A 5,604-nucleotide genomic window follows, 5' to 3' on the forward strand; every position below is an offset into this window, starting at 1 on the left:
GAATTGGGGGCCCTAGACAAAATATAGGAATGGGGCCCTATACATTTGCACACATTTTCCTAGATCAACCTTGAGGTTCCTTTTTTGTTGTGATGCTTGCTGCTGCACAATGGTGCCCCATAGTTGTGTCCAATGTTTCTACATTTTTCATGTACATGTTATAATGGCTTTCTTTCATGTTGTAGACCACGAAATAGCAACTGATTTACAGTTGAGATACAGGTTTTCACAAAATCAGAATAAATTATAAAATGATAAACCTCACAACTGAGCGTCAGACGTATAAATTATTATATTAATTTAAAATGGGGTTATGTGGGTGGATTTTCGCACTGAACAAAAACTACAGACTGGATTATTGAAAATGAACATTCATTCTCTGCCAGTAGGAGGCGCTTTTGGAACGTCAGAAATATAGAATGAGAAAAGTGTGGAAAAAATATAACCTATATTGACGTGGAAAGTCCACTGATGAGTTACCAGCATAAGCCTGTGTGCAAAGGCTGTCTAATTCTAAACTTTAAAATACATTTATTTTTAGTTATTTTAACTACAAATTTAAATAAAACTGAAAAAATGATGAAAAGGCAATTATACATTTACACACCTAAGGATTATATCAACCAAAAAAGTAACTGCGTCCTCTTTCTCATAAATTAGTAAGCAGCATTTAAAACAATTATAAACATATAATACACACTGTTTCTCAATATTTAATTACAGCTTCAGATGTCATTTTCATCTCCTTCAAGCAGGATACACAAAAAGCACGTTCGATTCGGACGGTTGTCGTGGTAATAAACACCGTAATCAGCAACTGTTCGCGTGTCAGTGCTTAATGCGCATCTCCTATATGAAAAGCATTTTAGGGGGCCCTTGGCTTTTGGGGGCCCAAGGCAGTCGCCTACCTTTGCCTAATGGGTAAGTCCGCCCCTGGTTACAGTTATAGGTGCTCCTAACACCAGAGCGCTAACTGTGCCTTCACATTAGAGGTGAAGGTACCTAGATGTTGAAACAGAATGAGACATGGCTCTGTGTGTCCATTGATCTCTATAGCTGCTCAGGTTGGATGTGTTATGTTTAACAACAGGTGGAAAGAGCTCCTCATTGATGCCACGTCATTAGCTATAAACTGCGCTTGTAATCACAACAAGGTGTTTACCTTTATTTATGTGCTTAATTATTGAGCAAACAGGAAGAAGAAAGAGGGCCCCGTCCTTTCCCTCTCCTCCGCTCTCTTCTCCACTCTGGAAAGTATCGATCCACTGGCTTGAAAATAACAAATTAGTTTGAGAAAGAGGAATTAAATGGTGCTGGAAAGTGAATGCGGGAAGCCAAATAGGCTGTGTGGAAAATCTCCGCAAAGTAATCCTTTAATTAAATTAGGAGAAGTACAACAAAGATGTTGCTGTTTTTTTCCCTCCACTCTCTACTTTCCCCCTCTCTTTCATGTCTTTTAGACAGCAGCAGGTTCCAGAGGTTGCTAGGTAACTGGGATGGGTTTAGTTCCTGGTGGCCAGGGGTGAGGGGGTTGTTGGCAGGATGTGGCGAGTGCATTGGCTTTTTGTTGGCCGTAAGGAAAGGAAGCGGAAATGGAGGGACCACAGCAAGGTCAAAGGCTTGGCTAGTATTCGTGCTTTCATCCAAATTCAGATGCCATGATGGGATCAGAGTATGTGAGTGGAGTGGAGCGACAGCATTTTTTTTAGATTTTCTGCTCCTTGCTCACTGGTGAAGTTCACCACATAGCCAAATTAGTTTTTTTTTGTTTTTGTTTTTTATGGAATGCATAATTTTTATGGGATGGTACCAAATCGCTTAGTGATATTAGAGAATATTAAGATTCGTGCACGAATATGATACTTGTTTTTCATGAACTTCACAATGCACATTTTTGTGACATTTTGTCGATAGTATATTACCGATTTTATCTCACTTTCATTCTGATGGTTTAAGCCTATTAAAGGCTGTTTACACAAAATGTTTTTGCATTCACCGCACTGCTTTTCCATTATGTTTCTAGGTAAACTTATTTTTTGATTTTTGTAAACGTGAACCATTTAATTTTTTTCTGGATTCTGTGTTTGGTCACACTTTATTTTGAGGTCTAATTCTCACCATTAACAAACCATTAACTGTGACTTTTGCCTCAATAAACTCCTAATTTACTGCTTATTAATAGTTAGTAAGGTAGTTGTTAAGTTTAGGTATTGGGTAGGATTAGGGATGTAGAATATCGTCATGCTGAATATGTGATTTATAAGCAATAATAAACAGCCAATGTGTTAATAATAGGCATGCTAATAAGCAACTAATTAATAGTGAGAATTGGTCCCTAAACTAAATTGTTACCCTGTGTTTTATGATTTAATACAGATTTATAATCAAAAATTGTGTCTAGTGAAATTATTTAATAAAACTTGAACAATTTAATCAATCTTTTCAAATGTAATCAAATGAAAATATAACAATTAATTTATAACAAAGCTGCATTTTTTTTTTATTCTGCACAACAGTATGAATTAAAACATGGGGAAAAAACATAAAAACATGGACAAATATCTTGTTGTGTGATATTCCTTAAAAATTATAATATTAGTATAACGTTGAGAAGTACATTTAATATATTTCTGTCATAATTTCTTCAAGTAAACCGAACTATGATTTTTGCGGTTTGGTGTGAAGATGTTTCAGTTTGTATTTAATGGTAGTTTTTCTCAAAGTAAATGGTGTAAAGCTCATTAAGTGACTCTTATAACAGCTCTGGAGATTAAGTTCATGTGTTCATGTCCTCATATATTGAGATGGCAGATGCTGAAAACATCGTGAGCATCATGCGTGCTTGAGTATGTGTGTAGTAGACTCACATGCAGACTTATCAACAACATCACTTATTAAGACTTATTAATATGTACTGTACTGAGTAAAAATGTCCAGAGCTTATCATCATTGACATTAATATTATTGCGTTCTTGATGTAAAGCCCTACCCAACACTTTTTAAAACAAGCAGAGAATTCTTTCTAACATACAATTGCAATATGGCCTGTTAACTTGTTACACTCTTAATGAAGCAGTATCAGCGTTATAGAAAAAATAAACACCCTCTTCTCCAGTCTGCACTGCTTTTGTGTACCGAAGTAACACTGATTCTGGATATAGCTAGGCAGATTTTTTTCTATTTTCAGCTAGTCTGCTCTCCATACATTCTTGTCGGAAGTCCTGTAACCCCACTTGACACAATCCTCTCAGCGCACATCAGTGATACCCCATGTACAGGCGCAGGAAGTGGTCCTGCAATGTCCCCGCAGCTATTAGAACAGTTCATTAGCCCAGATAAATGACTGAGGCTCTGACTGGTCTTCTAGCGCCGCTGCTAAAAAGAGCTCATGTCTCTGCCCATTAGCCGGACACGGTGGACGATGACAGCGGCAGGACCGGCCCTGTCACGCTGCATGGGTCCCGAGATGAAGCTCACGCTAACTGACGGCTGTCAGTGAGAGCACTCCCCGATGTTAGCGTTTCCTCAGGGCTAATTCTGCCCCCCAACACACATACACACACACACACACACATTCAGTGTCATCATTCACAGCAGGAGGCACTCTGTCAGAATGAATGAAACTGTGTCTGCCTTAATGACAGGCGCAGTGACGGCACCAGTATGTCACGGCGAGGGTCTCACGGATGTGGTTGGATGGATTTGAGTCATCCCCATGATCATTATCTGTCTAGTAGAGGGTAGAGAGAGAGAGAGAGAGAGAGAGAGATGGTAAAAAAAGAACAAGAGAGAAAAGACCCTCTGGCTCATTGTGTCTTACTGCTGGACAGACTGCTGCCCACTCTCAACACTTCAGCTAATGACTTTATGATGAGCCGAGAGGCCTGAGGTGACTACATGCAACGTTACATCAAGACCAGTTCACCTGTAGTATTGAGACACCAACACATTTCAGCAGAATCCTATGGGAAGGGGTTATTTTTAACAAGAAGTAGTTTGACGAGATAACTGGCCCTGACCAGCTAACTGAACCAGTAATTATAATAGCCGGGTTTCCATCCAAACTGTGAATTTAACTTGTGCGCAGTATTGGAGTATCGCATAAAACATTTGAGAATAAGCACCGTTTCCATCCAACGAGTCAAAGAGAACAAAATTGTCACTTACTGATAAACTGGCACTAAATATTACTAAGAAAAGTATAATTATATATAATAATTGTTAGATATAATAAATGACTTGCGCTTCAGAGTGAGCAGACGAAACAATAAATGCGGTCATTGCTTTTGGAGTTGGATGCCTGCTGTTTGGGAACGCAGTCATGTAAAACAGTTCTGGGAGGCAATTATACAGAAATACTTTGACGACAGGCTGTGCTTGGGCATTTAAGAATAACCATAACAACATTTCAGATGCTGTGCAACAAGATCGGTCCGCTGGTTAGTCAGGTTATGCCATCTCATAGCACAGAAGTCACATGACTTTTTTGATGCGCATGGAGGAATTTATTCTGTAAATGTGTTTCCTTCTCCCATATTCGCATCAACCCTTTTCGCACAAGCCAAAAACCACCTCAAGTGAGCATAATTTGTTTTGTGAATTAAGGGATTATTTTCGAAATTTGGTGTTTCCATCACTCGTTTCTGATGCGATATTTCAAAATGCACATAAAAACAAGGTGATGGAAATATAGCTATTGTCAGAAAAACAATAGTTTTATTTACAAAATTAAAGGCTACTAAAGCCTAGCCTTAATGGGTGCCTTAACCAACTAAACAGACAAAACGTAGCTATCGGTTTAAAATAATTTATTTTAATTTTTAATTATCTAGAATACACACAAAGATTTTATTTCTATGTTAAAAGAAAATTTTATTTCATTTTTTGCATTGTTTTTCTATATTATATATAATAAATAATATGATTTTGGTTTGCTCATCCTTGTTTGTCGTTAATTTCACAAAGCACATTTTTGACAATTTGTTCATAGTATATTATAGATTTTGTCTCCTTGTTGATGTTATTGTTGTTTGAAATATTAAAGACTAATTTAGATTTTATTCCTACATGTTAAAATGTTATTTCCAGCAGCTGCAGTTGATTCTTATTTGTTAATATTATGTTAAAGTTTGTTGATTAAAGGTCCCTTATTGTCAAAACTGAAATTTCCGGGCTTTTTTCACGATAACTGAGGTCTAGGGGCTATTTAACTACCATATAAGTTTCAAAACAGTCAGTCCACAGTAAAACGCACACAGCCTGCATAAAGTAGCTTTGATTTTTCACGAACCGTTGTGACTTCCGTAAAAAGTTGACGTCAGAACTACACAGTCACCGACTTCAGTCACCACCCCGAGCACCGCCCACCGTCCCACTCTCCTTTAGCCAAACCCCCAGACAACATCACGTCCATGCCATTGCTGAGCAACAGGGAAACATATCGAAAAGGTTAACTTTAACCACGAAACCAGATCGGCCGACCTGTAACGTTACACTCTCACTCAAAGGATGGACAATCTGACAGGATTGTTACTATGAGGTGGATCACATCTAACCTGTATAGTAAAGACAAACTCACCGTGTCTATCTAGTCATGATGAAGAT

General features: G+C 38.0%; 1 protein-coding gene across 1 annotated transcript in view; it reads left to right on the plus strand.

Moving 5' to 3' along the window:
• LOC107660610 (receptor tyrosine-protein kinase erbB-4-like) overlaps window positions 1-5,604 on the plus strand; it is a 391,742-nt gene that overhangs the window by 230,566 nt on the left and 155,572 nt on the right. The window lies entirely within an intron of this gene.

This window comes from Sinocyclocheilus anshuiensis, unplaced genomic scaffold, assembly GCF_001515605.1.
Source record: "Sinocyclocheilus anshuiensis isolate Anshui unplaced genomic scaffold, SAMN03320099.WGS_v1.1 scaffold627, whole genome shotgun sequence".
In the NCBI taxonomy this organism is placed as follows: Eukaryota; Metazoa; Chordata; class Actinopteri; order Cypriniformes; family Cyprinidae; genus Sinocyclocheilus; species Sinocyclocheilus anshuiensis.